Consider the following 17,553-nt stretch of genomic DNA (forward strand, 5'->3'; position numbering starts at 1 on the left):
CCTTTACATATACACCGTTGACAAAATCTGTAAAACAAGTCTAAATTAATATTAATAGTAATGGAGAACGAAGTGATTATAGACGTTCAAGGTTACAAAATTGGAAAAAAGTTTATAGTTAAAGAACTGGCTGCTTTAAGAGGAGACAAACTCGCACACTATGTTTTTCAACCCCCTTTCCCTTCACAACTTTTGAATCCTCAAGATGAAAAACAAGTAAAATGGTTAATGAAGAATTATCATTGTATTGACTGGAATATGGGACATATTCCATATTGGAAGCACGTACAAGTTATAAACAATGTGTTGAAGGATGTTGACAAAATTTACGTAAAAGGAAAAGAAAAAGCCGAATTTTTGAAAAAATATACACATAAACAAGTTATTGAATTTCCACAACAACCAACATTACACGCCGATAAAGTTAAATGCATGTACCATCTAAACGATAACGCATATTGCAGTCTACATAACGTATTTTTTTTAAAACAAACATTTCGTTAAAAGTGTACAAAACATTGTGTAAATAATCTCAACTCATCAGTCTATTAGTAATCATGGATCAAGAGAGTTGGATAACGTGTCGTAATAATCCAGGACATCGCCTGAAAGTAAAACATCTTCGACGACATTTACGAAGATGTCTTCCACATCGTGAATATTCTTGGAGGAGTTTTGATTGCGGAAATGGGAATTATTTTGATTCATCTTTATCCCATAATACTAATAATGATTATCAACAATCATCGAGAAGCAACTTTGAAAATACAAACTCTTCAAAAAATATTTTTTGTAATGAAATGGAATATTAATTGAATTAATTAATTGTAGTATTTATAAATAAATGTTATAAATTTATAAACATTTGTATTTTTTTCATAATATTTACCACTCCCTTACACTTTCAATAATCCTTGTACACCACCCAAAAAATTCATTTCATTTATAAAAAAGAGTTGATTATTGCAGTGGATATGAGTGATTTTTCTCATTTATTCAATAAATTAAACAGGTTAACGATGTCCTTGAAACAGGCGGTTACACTCCACCCTGTCTACATAGGTCTTCTTTTTACATTTTTTTGTGTCTATATGTTAACCTTGATGGAATACACCAATGTAGTTGCAGTAAGAAGTTGACCTTGACGGGAGCTTTCAACAGTTTATAAAATTGCAAGGAGTGCATGCAGAAATTCATTCTGTGTTGTACAGGTAGTCTGTGTACGAAATAATGTGTTCAAATTATTTTGCTCATTTTAAACCGTGTTCTCATGGTGACGAGTGTTCTCAGTGTCCCGGTCCCTCAACTAGGACAACTGTAAGTAACCAGTCATCCAAGTTATTATTTAAAGTATTGAAGGGAAAAGTTGCAAATCCCTATCAAAACCGTAGTGGTTTTAATAGGGATAAACCTAGAATCAATATCGTTTCTGATGTAATTATTAGACCTGCTAATTCAAAATTAATCAAAAATGATGAGACACAATTTGAACAATTTGCCAAGTCGTCTTTAAGTCAATCTTTGAGGGAAGATTGTCTTGAAGAGGATGTGATTGAATGTAGTCAGTTAAGTGTGAAAGAGAAGCAATTAGCTAATCACGCTGTTGCTAACATTGTTCAAATCGTTGATGAGGATGATGATTCTATGGTTACTCCTTCATCACAACCTGATAGTGAATTATCGTTTTCTTTACCATTCACGCAATACCTGGCTCAACATGGTATTGAAAATGATTATTCGGACGACATCTCGTTGACCTTAATAGACCAGTTTATTAACGAAGACGAGGCGGCGTCCAATCCGGTTGTGGATGAAGGAACTTGTCCCATCAATAATTCGGTTACCGATGAGTTAAATGTATTTGATAATGATATGGTGGTGGTGGAAGAACCCCCAATCTCTCCCAGTCCACCACTACCACCACAAAGCCCCTTCGTTGAGCCAGTGTTTACCCGCCCCGTTACACCAACATCTCCTGAAGCGGCACCCGCGGTATTAACTCAACCCCCTATGATAATATCGCAGGACATCATTGACGCTTTATCGGAGCCTTGGGTTGAGGTGGAAAACGTTATCAATGGTAACGTTGAACATCCCCCTCAACCCAATTCACCGATTATTGAGGAAAATGATGTTCTGCCAGAGAGATTGGTGGTGGTAGAGGCCGAAAATAACATCATTCGGTCACCATCACCACCACCGTCACCCATGATATTATCACAGGGCGTCAATGACATACAACAACTATCTGGATCCGAGGTTGATGTGGAACTTATCATCACACCACCACTCCCTCAGCCTCCTGCAACGTTCGATCCGATGAGTATTATTACTCAAAATGTCATTGACGCACTGGCAGAGCCGTGGGTTGAAGAGAGGAGGCAGGGTGAAGAGATGGATGTTGAAAATGACATCATTCAACCCTCTCAATTGTCACCCATTCTAGGGCAAATAAATAATAGAGTTGAGAATAGAGTGGAGGGTGGAGACGTTGATGTCGAAAACGAAGACAATGACGACGACGACAACATCATTCCACCCACTCCCCCTCACTCACGATCAAGGAGGAGTCGGCGCCCTAGAAAGCCTCGTAGACGTGCGCGAAAGTCCCCATTAATATTAATTACTAATAATTATAATATTAATATTAATATTAATGATGTTAATATTAATAATTATTATTAATAAATCCTATTTCCGTCCTACACTCATATCAAGTACATTTAATTCGGACGTGATTTTCCAAATTTTAACATCATACTACCTACAACACGATGGCAAGCATGCTGCTCCTCCTCGAGGTCTTGCTGGATACCTATCTTTGAACACAAAAAAATATATATTTATATAGTATAAATAAAAGTCTTTCAAAGATAGTAACAGAAGGCAGCAAATTTATAATTAAACTTTATTAGTAACCTGTTTAATTTATTATTTCATATTTTCATAAGAAAATGCATCACTGTGAAAACTGTAATAAACAATTTACAACCCGTCAATCACGACTACGCCATGAAAAGCTCTATTGTCAAGTGGTCAAAAAACAGGAAAATGGAGGACCGGCCGCCAAAAAACAGAAAATATGTCATTCAACTGGTAAGTTTTAACTAATAGGTACTCTATTTTCAATTATTTTTCTTTTCTAGCTAGCAACAATTATATGTGCGTTACATGTAATCAAGAAATTGCTCCAAAGCTTATTACGGCTCATGAGAGAAGTAGACAGCATAGAAATAATTGTCAAAGTACTCCCTTGGAGGATGGGGTGTTTGCACTCAGCAGTGCATTTAAATCACGCATCGCTTCATATAGGATTTGTGATGAGGGCGATTATATCGATTTAAATGAATTTATGGATAAAATTCACAATAAATTACTTGGACTTATTGTTTCACAAATTGAAAAATTTAGTACAATCAAAATTAATTTGGAATTATTTGGATTGTATACCATTGAGTCAAAAAATATATTTGATGTAAAATCTTTCAATACTACTAACAGAATTGTCACTTTAGGCACGAATATTAGGAATATGTTGCATGACTTTCAAGAAGTTATTAGTCAAAAAATGATGGATTTTTTGGAACGAGATTCAGGTAGTTATATATTGTAAAAATCTTTATAATACAATTATTTTTTTGCTTCTTTATTTTAGGCTGGACACTTGTGAAAATCTTACATTTAGAATTAAATGTAAACTATTACAATCCATTGAAAGCTTCATCGTATATCCCACTACCGCCAAGCGTGAAAATGAAGAGGGCAATAGTTAATGTTCAAAATCAGGATATTCATTGTTTTGGTTGGAGTGTCGTAGCAGCAGTGTGTCTACCTATGGGACCAGAACATTTACCCAGTTCATATCCACATTGGTCGACACTTTTTAATTTCCAAGGTATTGAATTTCCTGTAAAACTGGATAGTATTGCAAAATTTGAAAGTCAAAATAATGTCTCTATTAATGTTTACGGACTTGAATTACTTTATGTAAACAATAAGGTAAAATTTGAAATTGTGGGACCATTATATTTTACAAACTTTAAGAAACCGGTACATATAAATTTATTATTGTTGAGTGATAACGATGGTAATCAACATTACTGTACAATAACTAATTTGCCACGTTTAGTATCTTCCCAACTCTCAAAACATCATCATTCAAAATTTTTTTGTGATGGATGTCTACAATATTTCACAACCCAAGCTTTATTAGATAGACATTCTTCGACTGATTGTGGAAAACTTTATGCTAGAATCCCAAATAATGAATTAATAACAAATAGATTTGGTTATAATGTTCCCGCTAATGTATTAGAATTTCAAAATTATCATCATAAAATGACTATCCCATTTATTGTTTATGCTGATTTCGAATGTTTATTGAAACCTATGAGTACAGTTGCACCAAATCCAAATCAATCATTTTCGATAAAAACTTTTCTCCATCAACCATATTCATGTGCATATTACATTAAATGTTCATATAATGATCAATTATCTAAATTCCAAAGTTTTCGAGGACAGTCATCTGTGGTTGACTTTATTACAGCATTAGAAATAGATTTGATAGAGATTTATAAAAAGTATTTAAGTATTGTACAACCAATGCTTCCATTAACTATTCAAGAAGAGTTTGATTATCTTACAGCAACGGAATGTCATATTTGTCAAAAACCTTTTCAACAGAATGATATTAAAGTAAAAGATCACTGTCATTTAACGGGTCGTTATAGGTCCGCCGCGCACAGTAATTGTAACTTGAATTTTCAAATTCCAAATTTTATTCCGATAGTATTTCATAATTTAACAAATTATGATAGTCACTTATTCATTAAAGAGTTGGCCCTTGAAGAAAGTGAAATTAATATCCTTGGTAAAACTAAAGAGAAATATATTACATTTTCGAAAAAAATTTGTGTAGGCGAATATCTAAATTCAAACAATCGAATAGTCAAGGAGCACTTACACTTGCGTTTTATAGATAGTTTTCAGTTTTTGGCATGTTCATTAGAAAAACTGGCAGCAGCCTTGGATGATGCTCAATGTATGGAAGTAAAACGATACTTTCCCGTTGACAGAGAATTTCAGTTAATTAGACAGAAAGGGGTTTTTCCATATTCATTTATCGATGATTTTTCTAAATTAGATCTCATGGAATTACCACAAAAAATTGATTTTTACGATAAACTTCGCGATGAGCATATTTCTGAAGATGATTATCAACGAGCTAATACCGTATGGAATACATTCCATTGTCAGACTCTAGGCGAATATTCTGATCTCTATTTAAAAAGTGATATTTTACTATTAGCTGATGTCTTTGAGAATTTTCGAAACATGTGCCTTAAGCATTATGAACTTGATCCAGCACATTACGTGACAGCACCATCTCTTAGTTGGAATGCTATGCTTAAATTTACCCATGTAAAATTAGAATTATTGACTGATATAGATATGTTGCATTTTTTCAAAAAAGGGATTCGTGGGGGAGTTAGTACATGTGTTAAACGAGCGGCTCAAGCAAATAATAAATTTCTTCCAAATTATGACCCTTCGAAACCGACATCATACATTTTATATCTCGATGCAACAAATCTCTATGGTTGGGCTATGAGTGAAGTACTCCCTTTAGGTGGATTTACTTGGTTAACGCAAGACGAAATTAATTCACTTAGTATTATGGATTTGACTGATACCACACCTGAAGGTTATGTCCTTGAAGTTGATATCTCTTATCCTTATCATTTACACAACTCTCATAATGATATGCCATTTCTACCTGAAAATTTAATTCCACCAAACGGAAAATGTGCGAAACTCATTCCAAATCTATGTGCTAAAACAAACTACATAATACACTATCGAAATTTAAAACAAGCTCTACAAAATGGACTAGAATTGACAAAAATTCATAGAGTACTAAAATTCAATCAATCGTCATGGCTCAAACCATATATTGATTTAAATACGAAATTACGAAATCAGACTAAAAATAAGTTTGAAAAAGATTTATTTAAACTCATGAATAATAGCGTGTATGGAAAAACCATGGAAAATGTCGATAATCGGGTAGATATTAAACTGGCTACACATTGGAAAAAAAACGGTCACAAGTATGGAGCAGAGACATGGATAGCCAAACCACAATTTAAAAATTGTTCTATTTTTACTGAAAATTTAGTTGCAATAGAAATGAATAAAGTTCAAGTAACGTATGATAAACCAATTTATGTAGGATTCAGTATATTGGAAATTTCAAAAACTTTAATGTATGACTTTTTTTATAATTTCCTTAAAGTTAAGTATGGAAATAATGTACAGCTTTTGTATACGGATACGGATTCATTAATTTTAGAAATTTATACGGAAAACGTATATAATGATATTAAACAGAATATCGATCGGTTTGATACTTCAAATTATCCCGAGAATAATATTCATGATATTCCTAAAACTGTGTCTATTATCGGTAAAATGAAAGATGAGTATGCTGGTGTACCAATTGTACTTCTTTATGGCACCGGTGCCAAAGCATATTGTGTGCAAACAGTGAATGATTTAATTAAAAAGGCTAAAGGTGTAAGTAAACATGTAATTGATAAATCTCTAACACTGTTACAATATCGGGCAATTGCAACAAATCCTTCATCTTCATCAGTTTTCTGTGTTATGAACGTTTTCAAATCTTATTTACATAATATGTATACCGAATTAAGGAATAAAATAGCACTGTCTAATTTCGATGATAAACGATACATTTTAGGTAATTCAATTGATACATTAGCCTGGGGACATTACGATATTGATAGAGATCGAAATTTAGATTCTCTAATTAGAGAATTGCAAAAATATGTGGAACCCACTGATTGAATTTTACCTTATTGTAGATATGTAACGATATGTAACCATTTATTTTTACTACGTATTTATTATTATTATTATTATGTATTTATAATTGATGTAATGTGTAAAGTATTTTTATTTGTATTCTGTAAGTCAACAATGAAACTTGTGCAACAAAAAGATTTATTAAAAATTTCTAACCACGACTATTCAGTTTGTGTACCCTATCAACAGTTTCCTAAACATAATACTTTATTCAATAATAGTGTAAAAAGAGGACTAGTGGTTGGACGTTCTGGATGTGGAAAAACAAATGTGATATTAAGTCTCTTGCTGCATCCAAATGGATTACGCTTCACAGACATTTACTTATTTTCAAAAACCCTACAACAACCAAAATATCAATTTTTAAAATCGGTTCTGGCACCTCTCGATAAAGTCGGTTACTATGAATATGAAGATGGTGCCGAAATTCCTCCTCCTAAAGAAATCAAACCCTATTCCATAATAATATTTGATGATGTAGTCACTTGTAACCAAAATATAATACGTGATTATTTTTGCTTTGGTAGGCATTATAATATCGATTGTATATTTATTAGCCAAACGTATTCTTCCATTCAGAAACAATTAATTCGTGATAATGCTAATTTCATAATTATCTTTCCTCAGGATGTATTAAATTTAAAACATATTTTTAATGATCACGTTGGTACAGATATGTCATTTGAAACCTTTCAGAAAATGTGTTCACAGTGTTGGCAAAAACCGTATGGATTTGTTACTATTGATAAGGATGCTGAACAAGACAATGGGCGTTATCGTAACGGTTTTGATCAGTTCATTAAAATATAAATGTAAATGTTTGTCAAAGATTTATTTATTAGTCGACGATCGACATGGATAAACGTTTAGCTTTAGAGCTGGATAAGGCAAGACGACACGTTAAACAAAAAGTACGATCATTATCTTCACACATTGCAAGTTCGCAAAGACGTTTCGCAACCCATATTCAACCTCTAACTGATCCAATAAAAAGTTTAATTTCTGAAATTAAACATGAACGCGAAGTTGTCCCAAAACAGGAAAAAATATCAATTCATCATGAGATCAAGCAACCGGAGGCGAAGCGACTTTTTGAGTCAACGACTACAAGCCGTAGTACTACATCGCTCGATCCACGATTCAGTTTAATGCGACAACATGCGGCTGCTAGCACACCCAGAGAGGAGGGAGAATCACTCAGGAATGTGACCATTGGAAAGTTGCAAGAAACATTAATAAATTTGTCAAAAACCGATGCATTTCGCCATTTTCTTAAACAATGGACCGGTTTACCTCGACAGTACATTGAAGATATGATTATTGACACAGAAAACAAATTTGATCATCAATATGGTGTGAGACATGGAACCGAGGCAAATAAATTTTTTATTGGCAATTCTGAAATTGATTTCAAAGACGATCATGTAATCGTTCAAAATGTAGCTTATCCTGATACACCTGGATTGTATGAATTATTATTTAAAAAAAATCCAACTAATTATACTCAATCAGATTTAGAAACTTATCGAAATATTGTCATTCGAACCAATGCAGACAGAAAAAACTATAAACCAAATGCACAAATTCTGGGGAATGTAGGGAACAAATATAAAACAATTATTCGACATTTCTCGAGACAGCCACTACCGCTTCAGGAACACCGTGCATCTCAGTCGCCGCCATTTTACAGTGATACTGAAGAAAGCCTTGATGCAGATCAAGGTCAATCGACTCCTGTCCAGCAACGAAGCCGCAGTAGTAGTCTTTCAATTCTCGTACCACCAGCACGTAAACAGTATCCGCGACTTCGCAACATACCTGCAATACAACGATTGCAGACTCAAGGTCATGAACAATCAACTCCGACAAGTAGTATCCAACCAATATCAAAAAGAGTTAAGGGTGGTAGTATTCTTCGCACATTGGCTTTAACAGATAAAAATTTAGAATTTGTTCCCTACAAAAATCCCAACACACTCGTAAATAGACTACGTCTTTTATTATCATCGACAGTAGCTGGTAATAATAATCATATGAATGAAATCAATCGCATCATAACAGAATTGCGTGAATCGAAAATAATTCGTTAATAATTTAGAGACGACTTGTATATATTGCAAACACATTATATTTTATAGTTAGTATTTCTACATACTTTATTCATTCAATAGACAAGAATATGACATTAGATAAATTTGGTGAACACATTAGTGAATACAGAATTCGGACAACTTTACAACGTGTCAAATCTTTCTCATATACCACAATCTCACTCTTTGGGACACTGGATCCAGCTAAAAAACTTTTTGTATTATTTAATATTGGTACGAATTATATTTTCCCATTAAAAGAAGCAACGATTACGTCTGTAAATGGTAATCCATCGAGCGGGTGGATTGCATTAATTAATTCGAAACAAACTACGAATTTAATTGGTCAAATTTTACGTGAAGGTGACAAACTATCATTTAAATATGGACCCAAAACATCAGAAGCTAAACCGATATATATAGAAATAGTTTTAAAAGTACCAATCCACCATGAAGCGTAGTGATTTAAATATTAAGCGTCAAGTTGTTAATGAACTACATGCACCGGCGAGAGTGAACTTTAAAAGACGACGTGTGATAGTGAAAGGTTTAAATGATTTATTGCAACTCGATCTGGTTGAAATGATACCATATTCACGCGTCAATAAAGGCTTTAAGTATATCTTAATGGTTATCAATGTTTTTTCTAAATTTGTATGGGCTGTTCCATTAAAGAATAAGTCGGCTTTAAGTGTTGTAAATGCAATGAGTGAAATTTTAAAAACTCGACGTAACGTTCCTAAAAACATTCAAACAGATCTGGGAAAGGAGTTTTACAATAAACATTTTCAACAATTAATGAATAAATACAAAATTAATCACTACAGTTCTTATTCGAATTTAAAAAGTAGTGTTGTCGAGCGCGTGAATCGAACAATCAAGGGAATGATGTATAAAGAATTTTCGGTGCAAGGTCACTACAACTGGATAAACATTTTACCTGACATAATAAAAAAATACAATAATACCAGACATGGGACTACTGGTTTAAAACCGATTTCAATAAATAAGAAAAACGAACGCAAAGTTTTGGATCAAGTTTATAGTCATCTTAAAACAATGGACATTTATAAACCCAAATTTCAAGTTGGTGATTTTGTTCGAATTAGTAAACATCGACATCTTTTTAAGAAAGGGTACACCCCAAATTGGAGTAATGAAGTATTTACAGTTTCGAAGATTCAAAATACTAATCCTAGAACTTATTTGCTACAAGATGTTTCTGGAGAAACAATACGAGGAGGTTTCTACACTGAAGAATTACAAAAAGTTAAATATCCGAATGTATATCTCGTTGAGAAAGTTTTACGAAAGAAAGGTAACCGTTTATTCGTCAAGTGGAGTGGAATGGATAAAACTCATAACTCTTGGATTAATTCATCGGATATTACATAGATAATTATTATTATGAATTGTTTTTTTTTAATAAAATAAACTAAAAGGAATCAATTAAAACACTTTATTTCATCAATATTATAGGTAGTACATTAAATATCCTTAAATCTATTATAAATCCTCCATATTATTCTACCACTTATTTAATTATAAACTAATTAAATCAAGACGTCTCTTGAAACCTTTAGTTTACCTCGCCTTTGGCGCGCGCCCGACACTGATCAAGGTTAACAAGTCTGCATCACATTACCTATGCATAAGAAGACGCCCATAAATAATACATGAATACAAATACTATAAAAAATAAAACTACAACAATGCTATTTTTAGTAACTAATTTGAATTTTTGAATTGTAGTTTTGTCTGTGGAAAGCAATTTCACATATCCACATTTTGGAGAATGTTTTTTATGCTCCATAAACGCATCATCACTTTTTTCCCATCGTGAAATTATTACTCCACAAACAAAACACTGGGTACAATCAGATATTTGAATATAAAACAATCCCGCTTTTGCTAAACTCCATGGAGATGGGTATGAATGTACCCAGTTCTTATATGATAACAGTCTTTTATCAAAACACTCGTATAAACATTTTTCATATTGTCCATCGTCTAGACACATGATTTTTATTCATTTATTTTAAGAAACTATCACTAGCACAAAACGCACACTACTTCACACACATAAGTCTTTTTCCGATAATTTCATCCTACTCTTCGGCACTCTCGTTAACTGTAAATGAAATATACATTTCTTTAATTTCTTTTCATCCTCCATTTTACATTATGTTCACTCACCTAATATTTCATCATCAACACGTTGAAACTCAAAACAATGTGCAGATGTCGGGATTCTAGCATCTTCTTTTCCCAAATATATTAAATATAGTGGACGTGGATCTCGTAATAACTCATCAATTTTCTCCTCAGTCAAATAATCACTTATTCTTCTCGGCAGAAACACTGCATAATTGTCCAACTCAACAAGCACTGAATTTCCGAACAGAGACTTTGTGCGTCTAATATTATGTATGCGGAATCTTGTGTTCAACTCTAGCTCACCAGCTTTTAAAATGGGTTTCTGTCCGCATCGAGCGATTCGATTCAATACATCCATGACCCAGCAGCGAATACTCTTAGACATTAACACAGATATATGCACTTTTTTTATATTATTATTTCTCGGAGGATTAAATCAGTACTGACTGCTATCAAACTTGTACTAAATTCTATATATTAACTATACCCCCACTTTTTAACCTTGAATGAAAATGCATCAATATTGTGGCCTTGAAAAAGTGAGATAATGAGAAAAAGTGAGATGAAAACATCAAAGATAAAGAGGGAATGAGTGGTCTTGAAACAGTGAGCGACTCTCTGCTTGCAGGTCACACTTACTTGTATCAGTAGGTTGAAATAGGTGTACATAAAAACATGTAGCTTTTTTTTACAACTTTTATTTTTTTTATACAATAATATAATATTTACAGTTTACTACGACTACTACTACTTTGCTAAACTTATTCTACACTATTTTTACGAAAGAACCCCGACCCTAAAAAAATTCACAATAAATTACTGTTGAAAAAGATTCAATAAAACTTACTTCTTTAATTTAAGGCATTATGATTCCTTTTAGATTTTAAGAAGTCGAGGTAGCTGGGCTCATTGAAATGATCCCAGTTCTCCTCTTCTTCCTTCATCATCACTTCACATGAGGATCTTTGTTTTTCGACATTATGAATTTTTTTAGATTTCAGGAAGTCGAGGTAGCTGGGCTCATTGAAATGATCCCAGTTCTCCTCTTCTTCCTTCATCATCACTTCATGTAAGGCCCTTTGTTTTTCTTTATCGGCCCGATGGCACTTCCATATGTGCCTTTCGAGCCGAAACCAAAGAAGAATGTGGTTTTTGTCGTATGGACAAACTATGATATCCTCTGAAAAAAAATTATTTCCAACTAAACTACTAAAAAAATATTAAACTTACCAGGAGTATTATAAATAGAACTTTTTCTGTTGGGTTCCATTTTTAAAGAATTTCTTGTTATAGTAGATATACACAAGAACTGTGTTACACAACACAACACATTATCTTTTATACAGTTTGGGGTGGAAAATGAGTAAGGACAATTGCGCGATTCATCTTGAATGAGTGAGGAGTTGTTGGCCTTGAAAAAGTGGGGAGTAGCATGAATAACCTTGACCTTGAAAACATCAAGGTCCAATAATGCCTTGGCCTTGAAGTGGTGGGGGAAGTGGGAGGGGTTGGCCTTGAAAAGTAAGAGAGAGAACGAGTGGCCTTGAAAGAAAGAGAGGGAAAATGGGCGGGGTCAAACTCAAGGTCAAGGTTGTGTTGTGTTGTCCCCCCATTCGTTATCTACTAATAGTTATTTGCATTTTTTTGTAGGACCAACCATAAGCGAGTTATAGAGTTGGATATAAATAATATTTAACAAAAATTTGCTTTAAAATAAAATGTTTGAAAAACCGAAATTAAACTAAATTAATTGAGTCTAACACTTTAGTAGAGGAAAAAGAAAAAGACATAAAAGTCACTAAAGGTTTCAGAGTTGTCTTTAGTTGTCATATTAATAACAATAACATTAATAATAATAATACTAATAGTACTAAATTTGCTTATATGCAAACGCTTAATTAACGTAACATTTTTTTGGTTTCTTGCTTATATCTCGAAAACAGTTACTCCTACCAATTTTTATCTTTTTTTCAAAATTAAAGCTGACAAAATTTCCTACAAAATACTTATTTGCATTTTTTCGTAGGACCAACCATAAGCGAGTTATAGAGTTGGATATAAATAATATTTAACAAAAATTTGCTTTAAAATAAAATGCTTGAAAAACCGGAATTAAACTAAATTAATTGTGTCTAACACTTTAGTAGAGGAAAAAGGAGAAGACATAAAAGTCACTAAATGTTTCAGAGTCGTCTTTAGTCGTCATATTAATAACAATAACATTAATAATAATAATACTAATAGTACTAAATTTGCTTATATGCAAACGCTTAATTAAGGTAACAGTGTTTTGGTTTCTTGCTTATATCTCGAAAACAGTTACTCCTATCAATTTTTATCTTTTTACTAAAATTCAAGCTGATAAAATTTCCTACAAAATAGTTATTTGCATTTTTCATGTAGGACTAACCATAAGCGAGATATAAGATTGAAAATAATTAATATTTAAAAAAGAAGTGCTTTAACAGAAAATGTCTTGTGATTTAAAATACACTTAATTTATTAGGTCCAATATTTTATTAAAAAAAAAAGGGGGTGACATATAAGTCACTGAAGTCTTCAGAGTCGATTTTAAATGCTGCATTTTCGTCTTCGTCTCAATCATTGAAAACTGAATTACATTTTTGTTCTGAAACGGTAACAGTTTTTACTTTGGTTTTTTGCTTATATCTCGAAAACAGTTACTCCTATCAATTTTTATCTTTCTTTCAAAATTAAAGCTGATAACATTTCCTACAAAATAGTTATTTGCATTTTTCTTGTAGGACCAACCATAAGCGAGTTATAAAGTTGGATATAAATAATATTTAACAAAAACTTGCTCAAAAATAAAATGTTTGAAATACTGAAATTAAACTAAATTAATTGTGTCTAACACTTTAGTAGAGAAAAAAAAAAAAGACATAAAAGTCACCAAAGTCTTCAGAATCGTTTTTAGTCGTCATATTAATAACAATAACATTAATAATAATAATACTAATAGTACTAAATCTGCTTATATGCAAGCGCTTTATTAAGGTAACAGTTTTTTGGTTTCTTGCTTATATCTCGAAAACAGTTACTCCTATGAATTTTTGTCTTTCTTTCAAAATTAAAGCTGATAAAATATTCTACAAAATAGTTATTTGCATTTTTCTTGTAGGACCAACCATAAGCGAGTTATAGAGTTGGATATAAATAATATTTAACAAAAATTTGCTTTAAAATAAAATGTTTGAAAAACTGAAATTAAACTAATTTAACTGTGTCTAACACTTTAGTAGAGAAAAAAGTTAAAGACATAAAAGTCACTAAAGGTTTCAGAGTTGTCTTTAGTTGTCATATTAATAACAATAACATTAATAATAATAATACTAATAGTACTAAATTTGCTTATATGCAAACGCTTAATTAAGGTAACAGTGTTTTGGTTTCTTGCTTATATCTCGAAAACAGTTACTTCTATCAATTTTTATCTTTTTACTAAAATTCAAGCTGATAAAATTTCCTACAAAATAGTTATTTGCATTTTTTATGTAGGACTAACCATAAGCGAGATATATGATTGAAAATAATTAATATTTAAAAAAAAGTGCTTTAACAGAAAATGTCTTGTGATTTAAAATACACTTAATTTATTGGGTCCAATACTTTATTAGAAGAAAAAGGAAGTGACATAAAAGTCACTGAAGTCTTCAGAGTCGTTTTTAAATGCTGCAGTTTCGTCTTCGTCTCAAACATTGAAAACCGAATTACATTTTTGTTCAGTAACAGTCACAGTTTTCTTATTGGTTTTTTGCTTATATCTCGAAAACAATTACTCCTATCAATTTTTATCTTTTTTTCAAAATTAAAGCTGATAAAATTTCCTACAAAATAGTTATTTGCATTTTTCTTGTAGGACCAACCATAAGCGAGTTATAGAGTTGGATATAAATAATATTTAACAAAAATTTGCTTTAAAATAAAATGTTTGAAAAACTGAAATTAAACTAATTTAATTGTGTCTAACACTTTAGTAGAGGAAAAAGAAGAAGACATAAAAGTCACTAAAGGTTTCAAGGTTGTCTTTAATCGTCATATTAATAACAATAACATTAATAATAATAATACTAATAGTACTAAATTTGCTTATATGCAAACGCTTAATTAAGGTAACAGTGTTTTGGTTTCTTGCTCATATCTCGAAAACAGTTACTCCTATCAATTTTTATCTTTTTACTAAAATTCAAGCTGATAAAATTTCCTACAAAATAATTATTTGCATTTTTTATGTAGGACTAACCATAAGCGAGATATAAGATTGAAAATAATTAATATTTAAAAAAGAAGTGCTTTAACAGAAAATGTCTTGTGATTTAAAATACACTTAATTTATTAGGTCCAATACTTTATTAGAAAAAAAGGGGGTGACATATAAGTCACTGAAGTCTTCAGAGTCAATTTTAAATGCTGCATTTTCGTCTTCGTCTCAAACATTGAAAACTGAATTAAATTTTTGTTCTGAAACGGTAACAGTTTTTACTTTGGTTTTTTGCTTATATCTCGAAAACAGTTACTCCTATCAATTTTTATCTTTCTTTCAAAATTAAAGCTGATAACATTTCCTACAAAATAGTTATTTGCATTTTTCTTGTAGGACCAACCATAAGCGAGTTATAAAGTTGGATATAAATAATATTTAACAAAAACTTGCTTAAAAATAAAATGTTTGAAATACTGAAATTAAACTAAATTAATTGTGTCTAACACTTTAGTAGAGAAAAAAGAAAAAGACATAAAAGTCACCAAAGTCTTCAGAATCGTTTTTAGTCGTCATATTAATAACAATAACATTAATAATAATAATACTAATAGTACTAAATCTGCTTATATGCAAGCGCTTTATTAAGGTAACAGTTTTTTGGTTTCTTGCTTATATCTCGAAAACAGTTACTCCTATGAATTTTTGTCTTTTTTTCAAAATTAAAGCTGATAAAATTTCCTACAAAATAGTTATTTGCATTTTTCTTGTAGGACCAACCATAAACGAGTTATAGAGTTGGATATAAATAATATTTAACAAAAATTTGCTTTAAAATAAAATGTTTGAAAAACTGAAATTAAACTAATTTAATTGTGTCTAACACTTTAGTAGAGGAAAAAGGAAAAGACATAAAAGTCACTAAAGGTTTCAGAGTTGTCTTTAGTTGTCATATTAATAACAATAACATTAATAATAATAATACTAATAGTACTAAATTTGCTTATATGCAAACGCATAATTAAGGTAACAGTGTTTTGGTTTCTTGCTTATATCTCGAAAACAGTTACTCCTATCAATTTTTATCTTTTTACTAAAATTCAAGCTGATAAAATTTCCTACAAAATAGTTATTTGCATTTTTCATGAAGGACTAACCATAAGCGAGATATTTGATTGAAAATAATTAATATTTAAAAAAAAAGTGCTTTAACAGAAAATGTCTTGTGATTTAAAATACACTTAATTTATTGGGTCCAATACTTTATTAGAAGAAAAAGGAAGTGACATAAAAGTCACTGAAGTCTTCAGAGTCGTTTTTAAATGCTGCAGTTTCGTCTTCGTCTCAAACATTGAAAACTGAATTACATTTTTGTTCAGTAACAGTCACAGTTTTCTTATTGGTTTTTTGCTTATATCTCGAAAACAGTTACTCCTATCAATTTTTATCTTTCTGTCAAAATTAAAGCTGATAAAATTTCCTACAAAATAGTTATTTGCATTTTTCTTGCAGGACCAACCATAAGCGAGTTATAGAGTTGGATATAAATAATATTTAACAAAAATTTGCTTTAAAATAAAATGTTTGAAAAACTGAAATTAAACTAATTTAATTGTGTCTAACACTTTAGTAGAGGAAAAAGAAGAAGACATAAAAGTCACTAAAGGTTTCAAAGTTGTCTTTAATCGTCATATTAATAACAATAACATTAATAATAATAATACTAATTGTACTAAATTTGCTTATATGCAAACGCATAATTAAGGTAACAGTGTTTTGGTTTCTTGCTCATATCTCGAAAACAGTTACTCCTATCAATTTTTATCTTTTTACTAAAATTCAAGCTGATAAAATTTCCTACAAAATAGTTATTTGCATTTTTTATGTAGGACTAACCATAAGCGAGATATAAGATTGAAAATAATTAATATTTAAAAAAAAAGTGCTTTAACAGAAAATGTCTTGTGATTTAAAATACACTTAATTTATTGGGTCCAATACTTTATTAGAAGAAAAAGGAAGTGACATAAAAGTCACTGAAGTCTTCAGAGTCGTTTTTAAATGCTGCATTTTCGTCTTCGTCTCAAACATTGAAAACTGAATTACATTTTTGTTCTGAAACGGTAACAGTTTTTACTTTGGTTTTTTGCTTATATCTCGAAAACAGTTACTCCTATCAATTTTTATCTTTCTTTC

The 17,553-nt window shown here is 31.2% G+C and overlaps 2 long non-coding RNA genes across 4 annotated transcripts; one reads left to right on the forward strand and one right to left on the reverse strand.

The window, feature by feature from the left end:
* The first annotated feature begins 2,459 nt into the window (after positions 1-2,459).
* LOC135267405 (uncharacterized) lies at positions 2,460-7,049 on the forward strand. 2 transcript variants are annotated; one of them, XR_010335825.1, is made up of 3 exons: positions 2,781-3,096; positions 3,147-3,596; positions 3,656-7,049. It is a non-coding gene; the product is annotated as an uncharacterized LOC135267405 (long non-coding RNA). The 2 variants fall into 2 exon arrangements; XR_010335824.1 differs by having other exon boundaries at positions 2,460-3,596.
* Positions 7,050-10,423: 3,374 nt separating this feature from the next.
* On the reverse strand, positions 10,424-12,752 carry LOC135267406 (uncharacterized). Of its 2 annotated transcripts, none has more exons than XR_010335827.1 (4): positions 12,366-12,752; positions 11,983-12,315; positions 11,175-11,931; positions 10,424-11,109 (listed from the first exon to the last, which is right to left on the reverse strand). It is a non-coding gene; the product is annotated as an uncharacterized LOC135267406 (long non-coding RNA). The 2 variants fall into 2 exon arrangements; XR_010335826.1 differs by having other exon boundaries at positions 10,424-11,130.
* Between the last annotated feature and the right edge of the window lie 4,801 nt (positions 12,753-17,553).

Source organism: Tribolium castaneum, unplaced genomic scaffold, assembly GCF_031307605.1.
Source record: "Tribolium castaneum strain GA2 unplaced genomic scaffold, icTriCast1.1 ptg000006l, whole genome shotgun sequence".
In the NCBI taxonomy this organism is placed as follows: Eukaryota; Metazoa; Arthropoda; class Insecta; order Coleoptera; family Tenebrionidae; genus Tribolium; species Tribolium castaneum.